Here is a 12641-nt window from a genome sequence, read left to right as displayed (position 1 = left end):
TCCCAATGATATGATATCTGAGTATAGTGAGCACAGTCTGAGTCGTTTATGACTTTCTGCTCTCGAGACTGCTTCATGACCTGGTCTCAGCAATGTTATCTTGGCTCCATGCTGGACACCAGCGTCTGTGACACAGTGTATAGCTTTTGGCACTAAGGACGTGAGTTCGATTCCAGTAATCTATCTATCTATCTATCTATCTATCTATTTATCTATCTATCTATCTATCTATCTATCTGTCTATCTATCTATCTATCTATCTATCTATCTATCTATCTATCTATCTCGATTCCAGTAATGGATAGATTTTTTACTTTTTTTTTATCGAGTATCTTCGTCTGTCTACTGAGATGTATGTTGTACGCCTTTCGGTCCGGGATAGGTTTGCACGGCTGGGTAGAAGCTGGCCGCCTCCTGCATGTGTCAATGGGATCGTGAAGCATTGGGAACACAAGCTCACTGGGCTGTTGAAGGGCTGACCCTAATGGAAATTGTGGGAGAGTCTTGGACAGCGGTTGCTTGTGGATGTTTCGAGGATCTTCTTCCTCAGGAAGGTAGTGTATGAATTGGACCCTCTTTTTCTTTCTTTGTCCTTCTCTTCACACACACACACACACACACACACACACACACACACACACACACACACACTCATATATATATTTTAAAAAACTAACACAAAGTCATATACAAATAAGACACTCTTTCACACATAATATGGTAACACACATATCCGCCCCTCTTCCCCCTCCACACAATTTTGGTTTAATGTAGGTGTTTTCACACCTACATCTACACAATATAGACCATTTTGGAGCTGGGCTTCCGACCTTGCCAGTCAGGGTCAACCCGAGCTCTGAGGGATACAACAGCAGATCGAAATACCAGATAGAAATTTCTCCCCACTCGGGAAGCGAGCTCAGGTCTCCTGCGTGCAGCTGCACAGCACCTAACCGCTACACAACAGACGTCGTTGTATAGGACTTCACACGTTTATCAAATCTGTCAAACTGAAGTCCCATAGAAACATTCGATTTTGTTGGTGTGCACCTCACAAGGCTCACTTTCTGTACACACTTTGGTAAACATCAACTCTTTATTGAAAATTATTCGTAAGTTGCCATTCTTATATCAATAATTGCAAAATTGTACGTGGCTATCGATTGAATGATGGATTACATCGATTACTTCGACTTCTAGGGCGTCTTTAAAATTCAGCACAGATATCCTCATCGTTTGCTGTGATTGAATTACAATGAACAGATATTCATTTTTCGTGAATTGTTTGCATTTCGGCATGACATCGGGATTTTCTCAAATGGGATGACGTTATACTCCGAACAACACCCTCAACATAATATGAGTGTTGAACATTGTTAAAACCCTTATGCATGATCTAAACAGCACACTTTTTCCGTTGGAAGCCAATAAGGTCTTCTCTCAAGCCACATCCACAGTGTTGCTAAGCCTCTAAAACATTTATGGCGCAAATTTTTCGGGCATATGTCAGAAAATAACACGAATGTTTGCTGATATTTCCGGGATACGCCCACAGAGAGCAATGACCGTTGCGACAGCACAGCGTGTTTGTTGTGAATCTAAAAAAAAAAACCCAACATAATTTCTACATACGTTCTATTCTTGTTAATTCTATTTGAAGATAAGATGGTGGTTGTTTGTCTTGAAGAAAAGTCAAGAGCCTCGAGTTCCTTCAGTGCCGCTTATTGTTGCCCTGCGTACAAAATTATACATGTAATTCAAACTAATCAGAACGCTGCTTCTTTCAGGTTTGTTGATCTAAATTCGCCTTTGCTCCGCCCTCCACTCACACACACATATATACATACACGAAAGCAACACCTACTCTTGAACTACAACATAAACTTATCAAAATACACAAACATGATTATATCATTATATACCTTAAGATCGGGCTCTCGTGGCCTAGAGGTTAAGGTGTTGGCCTCTCGTTCAAAGGTCCCGGGTCGAATCCAGGTAGTGGCAGAAAAATTATTTTCTTCTCTAAAATTGTCTCATGACCTCCTTTCCTTCTCTCTAACAATTTTCTGTGGTCTGCTTTCGTCTCCTCTTTTTGCCCCCACCGCCTCACCTTCTTTGCCCCCTTAAGATGCACGGATGAATTAATGAATGCATGCTTGCATGAATGAAGAATGAATGAATGAATGAATGAATGAATGAATGAATGAATGAATGAATGAATGAATAACGTTACTGATCGCTTTGGGGAAATTTGAGTTATCATTTCAAACATATATATATATATCTATAAAATCAAAAATTAAACACTCACATATTAATAGAACGAATATAACAGTTCACCAGTTCAGAACAATTACACGAACAAACTGCTGCTGTTTTTTAGCAAGAGTAATCGTGTACTGCTCATGTCTAAAGCCCGTGTCGCTGACAATTGCATGACATGATGTTTTAGTCCGAACAATACTATAGGACTGTTACTAGGTCCACGTACCTTTACGGGGATTATTTTAGTGGGTAGTTGGCGGGCGCTCTGGTTGGGTTTGCTGCTTCTTTCTTAAAGAGAGGCACACGTGGACCTAGTAAGAATCTTATATTATTGTTCAGAATAAAAAATAATGTCAAGTAATAATTGTTATCGTTGTTTCTGTTGTTCATACTACGAGTAGTAGAATTTATAACGATGTTTGAGGGATTCAACTTTTGAAAGGAGACAATTGACAAAGTGTGTTCACTGCATTTCAAGTCTAAAACCTTTATCATGGAACTAATAAAGAGTCTGAGCAATTATCGTCTTTCTTTGGAACAGACAAGAAAAGGCCGAGCGAGAATAGCTTTTCGTCAGAAGAAAGTTAAATGGTGGTCGAGATTTTTCTTAAAGGATTTTCTCACGTTGAAATACTACGGTTTGCTCTCACCTGATCACGCAGATTTCTACCATTACTCCAATAAGCTACGCAGGAGACTTTATTTGAAAGTATTTATAGTGAATTTCAACATCCTCGTCGACTTGATTTGAACTATCTAAGAGGCGGGCTGCTTCTAACTTGCCACTCAGGGTTAAATCGGAATGGACCCAACCCGTAAAATAGACACTCGATAGAATATCACTAATGCATGACACCTTACTGGAGATAGTATTCTCAATTTTCATCATTCGACACGAATCAATGCGACCATGAAAATGTCTCTCGTTCTCTCGATCTCATATTATGCAACCTGATCGTAGAGACAGACTTGTCGATTATCTGTGAAGGTAACATTACTCTGTGAAGCACTACGCTGAATACTCTTCATCTATTACGTTTTAGTAATGAATGGGAGTGAGAGCTATGGAAGTAATGTTTTCAAACTTTCAATTCAAATTTGCCCTCGTGCGTCTTTATTTCTTTGATCTGAATGTGTGCCATTCTCAGCGATGCTGAGCTTAACCCTTACGCAATTCAAAAGTGTGATTACGCGTATGCCTGTTTTGAAAATTATGTTATATCTTTTACAAAATTTCTCTTAAGATCAATGTCATCTTCAAACCTTATAGCACAAACAAATTCACTGTGTTCGTAAATAAATTTTGTATCTATTTGCTTCAGATGCTCAATCTCTGAAATAAGAAAAGAGAAATAAACATTAGTGTATGCACATATGTGTGTGTGTGTGTGTGTGTGTGTGTGTGTGTGTGTGTGTGTGTGTGTGTGTGTGTGTGTGTGTGTGTGTGCGCGCGTTTGTGTTTGTAAAACATTTTCCAGATTTGGATGTGGGGGCCATATCTCCCTTCTTTTAAAATTAAACGACAAAAAACACGCCGGCGCACTATTTCATGCACGATTCTGTAAAGCTATAGGAGAACATCACTCTCACCCACCCCTTTCCGTTCTTAGTGGTGGTTTTATGAGACCATGCTTCGGCTCTGGTTTATGCCTTTTGTCATTTCTTAGTCGAGCACAACACTATTTTCAGCGCCACTCGAATGATGATGGACTTCTGTCTCGGTGGCTTATGTCAGATCTTTAAAAAATCGCATTAAAAGTTAATGTGTCTTGCAGAAATCAGTTACATTGTAGTGTCTCTAATGTTTCAGTTCCGTCAAACAGTAAAAAGAATGATACAGAGGGTTGACGGAGGATTGGGAGGGGTGCGTGGTTGGTGGATGCTCTGGTATGGGTTGCTACTTCTTTCCTATTAAACATCTCTCGCCCTTTACTCCCCTATTTTCTTTGTGTTTACTGCTCTCTTGTAACTGCTTATAACCTTCGGCACTTATTGGGAGGAGGATGAGAAGTTAATTGCTTTAAAAAGAATTAACTTGCCTTTGCATGCTCTATGCGCTTTACATCAGCAGACCCGAGAATACCCGTACCGTGCTCGACCTGCTGGGAAGCATACAGTTCCAGCAGCAGGTAAAGAGCTTTTAAATACGAACAAACTTACAAAATATATTTTCCGACTCAATAGATAGGTATCCATTCACACATGGGTGAAATGGGGAAAACGTGTGTAAAGTGCCTTTCCCTAGGACAAATCACAATGCCCCTTAACATTTCGGTTTGCGAGTCTGACAGTTTAAAAGCATCACTTCAGACAGGTTATGTTAAAAACAAAAACATAAACAAAAGCAAAAGTAAAACCCCCCTACAAAAACAAAAAAAAACAAAAACAAAAAACTACCTCTCGCCCCCAAAAAAACAACAACAACAAACAAACAAACAAAACAACAACAAGCAAAAACAGGCACTCTCTACATATTGCAGCCTCAACAAACATGACATATCTACTCGAAAGTCACCCATGTCTGTCCGCAAACACAAGTACAACAGGTCAGGAATGCCAATTTCGACATTTTGACAAATCCTTCAAGCTTCATAGAACTGATGGCCTTCTTGTCTAGCTCTTCAAAAGAAGTTAGCGCAAATAGTCGTCATGTTCCGTCACACCCGCGCCCATGCTCACTCCAACGTCCCTAAGTCGTAGCGATCTTATCACGGCCGAGGACAACTGCTGACATGTTGCGCTTTTGAAGTTGAACACGGACGTATCGAACGCGAGAGCTGGCCGCCATGTTTATTGACATGTAAAAGTGTGACCCAAAAGAGGAAATGATGGGCTTTCAATGTCACTGTTGTCTTATCAGATCCGATTATCCGGTATTGTCACGGCTCTTTCTTGACACTGGCTTGATCACATTGCGTTTTTTATTTACTCTACCCGTTCAAATTTTGATTTCATTTGGTTTTACATCGTTATCTTTGAACCAATGTTCTCCCTTCTCCTGTTTGGTAGTTATAGATCTGTATCCCTTCATTACTTTGTATTATCATCCATTTGTTCTTAGGCCAGAAATACCAGCGTGATCTTGTAAAAGAAAGCTCCTATTACGCAAGAGTTTACAGTTGTAAATGAGAATGACTTTCGGTCAGAAAAGTATTTATTTTGTTTTATTTAAATTGCCCCCTATTACTCATTGCTATGAGTGTTATTCGCGTTCACAAATCTATGCTTTTATCTTCAAGCATGGTTACCAATAGAGCGCTTACTTACCCAGTTCTTGTAATTTTAAGGCTCTTTTTTAGGAATCCCAGCTACGTGATAATGTCTTTTAGACATCGACAAACGAGGTATTATGTTGTTTGTAATTATTAACTTTTGTTATGTCTGAAGTACATTAAACATTATTGTGTAGCATTATGTATCATTCTTTGACTGCAACTACATTTTAAGCAGGCAAGCTAGAGAAGCATAAGCGACCCTTCCTAAATATTAATCTACACCAGACTTTAGATAGAACTGGGGGAATATTTAAGTAGAATTAGTAAAAATGATTAAAGTAACGCATTTACTATGCAAAATAATGCTGTTTCAGCACCAAACTAAGCAGTAGGCTAAAAAAAACCCCAACCCAACAACGTTCTAGCTGCCGAAGGAATGCCCATGACAAACAATTTTTATAAGTTGTTATAATGAAAAAAAAACCCCAAAGACTTTTGAACTTTTATCTCCTACTGTTATAGATTCATCGGCAATGGTGTTGGCGTATTATGAAAGAGAAAGGCATTATAAAATCTCTTTAGGGCTAATGAAACAGGCAAACTAATACAAGCATAGCTGCAGGCAATTGTCGGAGAAAAGGTTAATCATATTTTCTGCACACGCACCGCATCATTGCCTAAAGGTAAAAATTAGTATCTAGTATTTGCTGCCTTCATTCTGTTCAAGCTGCCATAGCCAACCCAGGCTGAATTGGATACGACACTTCAGCACATAGACGGAGATAATCAATGTTATATAACTTTCCAACACGGTACTAGAACTCACATCTTCTGCATGCCGCAATGCGGTGCTTAACCATTACACTACAAACGAAGACAATGATGGTAGTAGTAGTAGTAGTAGTAGTAGTAGTAGTAGTAGTAGTAGTAGTAGTAGTGGCAGTAGTACAAGTAGTAGTTGCAGCAACAACAGTAAGTACAGGAGGAGAAGGAAAAGTTGTAGTAGTAGCAGCTGTTGTATCAGTATTATTGTTGTTTGTCGAACTTTTCTCCGCTTACCCGACCTTTTGCAATCGATTGTTCCATGCACAAAATTGAACTTTCTTTATTCATCTCCTGCCATTGATGTCTATCGAGCAATCTAGTAGGGATCTGTAAGACCCCAGAAATGCTTGCCAAATCCTTCAGATGAGAGATTTTTGAGGGCCTCAAAATGAGTTGGTATAACTTGAAGCTGTTAGCTAGATGCTTTTTTATAGGGGGTGAGGTGCCTTTACCCTACTGAAGGACATATAAGATGGACATTTTTATTTTTGATTGATTTCAGATTGCTCACTTGTGCGCCTAATATGTAATATAGAATGTCATTAAAAAAAAAAAGTGATTATGATCCCTGGTACCTTGGGAGGTCTGGGATCCCAAAAACTTTGTCATGCCATAAAAACATCACCATAGTCTAAAATGATGGAACAAAGTGACTAATTGTTAGTTAAAAGTTAGGTTATATGCCAGTCAATATTGCTAGATCTATTATGAAATAATATTGTTTAGAAAATATTTCCATATGACCAAGAAGACAATGCATATTACATTATGCAACATGACTAAGACAAACAAAACTGTTAGCTACCTGTAAATTGGATTTAAAAAGCAGTAAAAATAACCCAGATGAATGTAAAAAAGATAAAAATTAGAAAAAATGAACCCAGACAACTTTGGCTAAACTAGTGTTCCAGATCATACAAAAAAATGGGTTCGGGCTCTATGTGTGTTCTTCGCGAATGATGAAATTTCTCTTGACAGAGCTAACAGCATGACGTGACCGCCTTAGCACCTTTTACGTGGTGTTACGATATGAAAAGCGCGAAAATCACGAGTCTGAATATTAGTGAGGCAACACCTTTGGCCGTACCGCGAGCATTGCCCAAATTTGGCAGTTGGTGCAGTAAGAGGATTGTAAGGCACGCAGAGGTGCTCAGGCATGCGAGCTTGTTTTGTTTTTTTGGCTTCAAAGAGAAGTAGAGAAGTGCATCTCTCTCTCTCTCTCTCTCTCTCTCTCTCTCTCTTAGATTGTTATAAGAACATTGTGCTTGACGTCAATGCTTTAGTTTTTTAAAAAATATGTTTGTACCTGTGTCTATGGTGTAGTGGTTAGGATTTTCCCCATAGCATTCTCAAGATGTGGTTTCAATTCCTGGTTGCAGAAGTTTTTGTTTTGTTTCTTTTTTAAGTCGAGTTTTCCCGCCTGTTTGATGGAATCGTGTATTTCAGTCAGGTGGAGTCGAAGCAGCCCTCCTCCTAAAATCAAAATTATTGAAAGGGGAAGTAAAACAATTACAATCAATTCAAACCACTGTTGTTGTATTCTTATTGGGTTACCAAATTGTTTTTATTGGAAGGGAAGATGCCACTCACGCAAGGGGTTTAGACCATTCCATAAAGACTGCATGGGCCAACATGAGGTGATGAATTTTTGGGGGTTTTTTTGGAAAGTTTTACCGCGTTTGCAACACAAATAGGTCATCTAGGAGATGAAGATTAACCGGGTTGCTGCTAGAGAGTAACAAACAAAGAGAAAAAGAAGGAGAGATAAGCACGATAGATATTTGATATGGAAGAGGGAGCAAACCACACCAGGGCACCTGACAACCAACTATGACTGGGGTGTGTGTGAGGAATAATGTAGGTTTCAAAGGCAGAGAGTTTGGCCAACAGTCAAGGCATCGAGACGTGGATGAACACAGTCAAAAGAAAAGAAACACGCGTCTTTGAACACCTGGGGATTTGAACCAAATAATTTTTGGAGAGGCGAGTTTGAATTGAGACAGTCTATTTTACTTTTTAAACCATGTCTTCTAATGTTCTGCTTTCCAACTTTTGTTGAAGAAACACGCAAACACACACACACACACACACACACACACACACACACACACACACACACACAAACTCTCTCTCTCTCTCTCTCTCTCACACACACACACACACGAACACACACACGAACAAGCACATACATACACATAATCACCCACACCCACACCCACACACAACCACACTCACAAGCACCCCCACCCCATACACGCACCCCCACACACAAAAACACCCACACACACACTCAAAAATGCAAATATCCGTTATTATCGCGTGGATGGGCTTCTCTTTGTTGGAAACAAACAAACATTTGGCCTGTCCATCAACTCTCCAGCAGCCAGACCGCACCGGCCGGTGATGCGTTCTGTAACAATGTGCAGGGATGAGACAAATGAATCGGGGACACTAACAGACAGGAGACGAGAAAGGCCAGGGGCTCCGGCTGGCTTGTTTGGCTAATATTATGTGCAGAACATGACGGTGCACAGTGATGGTGGGAAAAACGGTCTCGCCAACGCAAGACAGCAAGATGAATGAACATGCAATAACTATTGCAGTTCTCTGTTTTGTGCACCCTTTTCCCTCTAAATCTACCTCCCCCCCCCCTTTTCCAAAAAAGTACATGCATTGATATAAGTTATAATTATAATGCATTGTTTCATAGAAAAAGGCAACGAGATAAGGGCAACATATAAAATTGTCTTTGAAAGCTATAGTATCAATTGTGTTAGTAGTAAAATATTGTTGCAAATGGAACGGGGCGATGGTTTCCCTCCTTTTCTTTGATGTTGTACTGGAATCCTCTTGTTGTTGTTGTTGTTGCTGTTGTTGTAGTTTTCCTCATAATTTTTTAACACTTTGTGTGTATTTAGTTGTTGTTGTTTTTTTTTTTTTAACCTTGACTTTTCGTATCACGACGAGCAAATGTCTAATTTCCGTCAAAGGCGAGCTTACTACACATATACAATGTAAAAAAAAAGATAAAACATTAACATGCAGAGATGATTTGCACTTTAACCCTTTCAATGCTTGACGTTCATTCCTACAAAAGATCCCAAGATAGCCTCAGGCCGGGTAGTGGAGGGGTTAATTCAACTGTCGTACTTGTACATTTCTAAACTCTCTTCTACACCCCCCCCTCCCCAAAGTAAACAATTCTTACCCGATTCATTTGTGGTATTGGCATCTTTTCCCCCTCTCTTAGCTAGTACTTTTGGGTTTTTTAAAGTTTAACTGTCTTGGTACCAGCGTCTGTAGTATACCAGGTAGAAAGTTTGCCATGCATCCAGAAGACCTGAGTGATCAGTTCTAGTGTGGGGAGACTTTTATCAAGGATCTCCGCATTTCTTCTGAGATTTTACACCCCGCTCAGTCTGGGTTTGCTTTACAGGCAGGATCGAAGCCGCTTCCTAAGCGAAAACCAATTATTGTTTAAAAGAAAAGAATATTATGAACTTAGTGACAATATAAGCTCCAGGTCTTTTAATCTGGGTTGAAATTACTCGTAAATGAGAATTACGAATTACGTATGGCTTCGGGATATACACACCTACACGCACGCACGCACGCACGCACGCACGCACACACACACACACACACACTCACACACGCACGCACACACAATTACAAACACATATACATAACTATACTAAGTTAAATATTTTCCCGCGAGATTTGACAAGATCAATACTTAGGAAGATTGCTTGATTAAAGAGGATTTGGCATAGAAGGCATTTTGTGCTTAGGTGTGTAGGAGTGAATGGTTGTATTTGGAGGGAGGAACAGAGGTGCGGGGTGGGGGGGGGGTAGTGTTCTGTTCTGATGTTGTACACCTCAGCTGACTCACCACACATACACCCAAGAGAAGAGAAAGTCACAGAGTGCTTCCCATGTCCTCTATTCTCTCAGAATTAAACTTCTCTCTCTGCCTGATCATTGTCCTCGACCAAAAGCCCTTGTCTGCGACAATGGCACGTCACGAGATATAGCGTGAGCAACGCCACTGATATTCCCGAATTGCATGTCAGGGAATTTGTAAAGACGACGGCCTCCCGCTGCTTTTGTTTCGTTTCCAGTTGACGTTCGACTTTTTCGATGTTCGATGTCCCTGGGCGGTGCATTAAAAATTGATACCCGTCCAAGTGCGTAAGCATTTCGGATACATTACTTAAGGATTTCCTTGTCTTCTTTTTTCTCTTTCTATTCGCTAGAGAGTTCAGTTGTGTTTTCATTCTAAATTTAGCGTTCTCCTGCGAACAGGAAAATCATTCGAAGCTTTAGCACTTCAGCTTTCGTCTCGATTACCAGAAATTCTTTCATGAAAGAGACAGAAAGTTATTTCCTTTTATCAGCCGTTTTTTTACTGGCCACGCTATTAGAAGCCCGATATAGAAGTTGAGAGAAGATTCTAACCAGTTAAATCACTAGTATAGGTTGAAACGGATATTAAACATATCTTGCACCACATCAGACCATACCATACCATACTCCACCATACCATATAATATGTGTTTGTGTGTGTGTGTGTGTGTGTGTGTGTGTGTCTGTGTATGTGTCTTTGTGTGCGTGTCTGACCTGTGTGTGTCTGTGTCTGACCAGCGCCTCATCTTCAGTTTTCATCTACTGGAATCAACAAACGTGTCTTTCTTTTCTGTATCCTCGAGGAGGTGAACACACATACACACACAAAAAAAAACCCCAACAAAAAACAAAAACAGCAACAAACATGCCAACCCCCCCCCCCAAAAACATACAAACAACAACAACAACAACAAAAACTGTAATAAGATAAGGGTCGTAGTATGAGAGCAACACTCCAATAAAACATTGCCAGGTTGTTTATGAACCATATCATCCGATTCAAAGTCTACAATTGGGTAGAACGTCATGAAACTCATCAAACAATCCTCTGTGGGTTGTCGGTCGGTGTTGTGTGTGGTTTTCTCTTTCTTTTCAATCAAACATATATCGTTCTTATCTCTCCTTCTTTTTTGTGTATGTTGCTTCCTCTGCAACCCCTGTAGTAATCATTCGCACTTATCTGGACTTATTGCGTTGTAAGCGCCGTCAAACTCTTATTGCAAATAATTTTTAAAAAAACCAACAACAACCAAAAACAGCAAACATAACAATAATCATTTCAAGAGTGCTCCAACAGGGATTCAAACCCAGATTCTCATCATCGTGGTCTAGCATTATACTAACGGTACCGATGGGCATATCAACAGTAGAGTTTGAATCCGAATCACCAATAGGGACGACTCATTGTTTCAGCTTTCAGCCTTCAGTGCCATCAGCAAAAGCTTTTCGTAGAGGAAGGCGCTAACGTTATGATACTACTCTCATTAAATATTCAGCTGCCCTTTGCCAGAACATGACAATCTTCGCGTGAACATATGGATTGTTTTCTGCTGAAAGGTCAGAGGGGATTACTGCAGGTCAGAGGCACTGGGAGGTGTTCAGAACTTGGGAACAGTAATGGAGTTAATGATTTCTTTTATTCAAAATATTGTCAATTTTTGAAAAAAATAATTATAATCACATTATTCAATTATTTGATATAGAAAAGGGTACATCTAATAATGATGAATGATTTAATCGAGATTGGTTATTGTGAATATTTAAAACTATTTAATTCATGTCTGACAGTTGAAATCGTAACAGTAACGGCTTTCTTTTCTTCAGAATTGGGAAAGGTGTTCTTTAAGACCAGTAACACAAAGACGCAAAGCAACACTTGTCTTGAATATTTTCTCAAGCAGGCACGTCGAAAACTGTCTTTTGCAATGTTCTGTTTTGTTACTAGTTGTAAGTAAAAATTACTCAAAAACTCAAAATTACATGAGTAAGAAGATATCTCCTCTCAGCTCGTTATCTTTGCCTGTAATGTCAGAGTACTACATATAATTATTTCAAACCAGTTCATTTGCGGGCAAGATCGTTTTACGTGTTTGTTTTTCTCCTATCTCTGATCCTAAGGTAAATGTAGTTAAGCACCAAGTTGACTTGGATGCGTAAAAGAACTAGAATGCTTAGATAACATACCTTGGCCCTTAAAGTTACAAGATATTATATCGATCATTTCACTGTTTTCTAAATGAATTAGCCGACCTACAATACCCCTCCCCCCTTTTTTTTATAAGGCTCCCCCCCCCCCATACACACTCGCTCAGAGAGACATTGTCTCTATATTATAATGATTACAGGTAGTAGACTGGTTGTGTATTCCTCAGTGTAAGTTTTCTGAGAAGCGTTTGGGGAAAGAGAGAGAGAGAGAGAGAGAGAGAGAGA

The sequence above is a fragment of the Aplysia californica genome, unplaced genomic scaffold (assembly GCF_000002075.1).
Source record: "Aplysia californica isolate F4 #8 unplaced genomic scaffold, AplCal3.0 scaffold00163, whole genome shotgun sequence".
Classification (NCBI taxonomy): Eukaryota; Metazoa; Mollusca; class Gastropoda; order Aplysiida; family Aplysiidae; genus Aplysia; species Aplysia californica.
Note: the sequence above shows the minus strand (reverse complement) of the source record.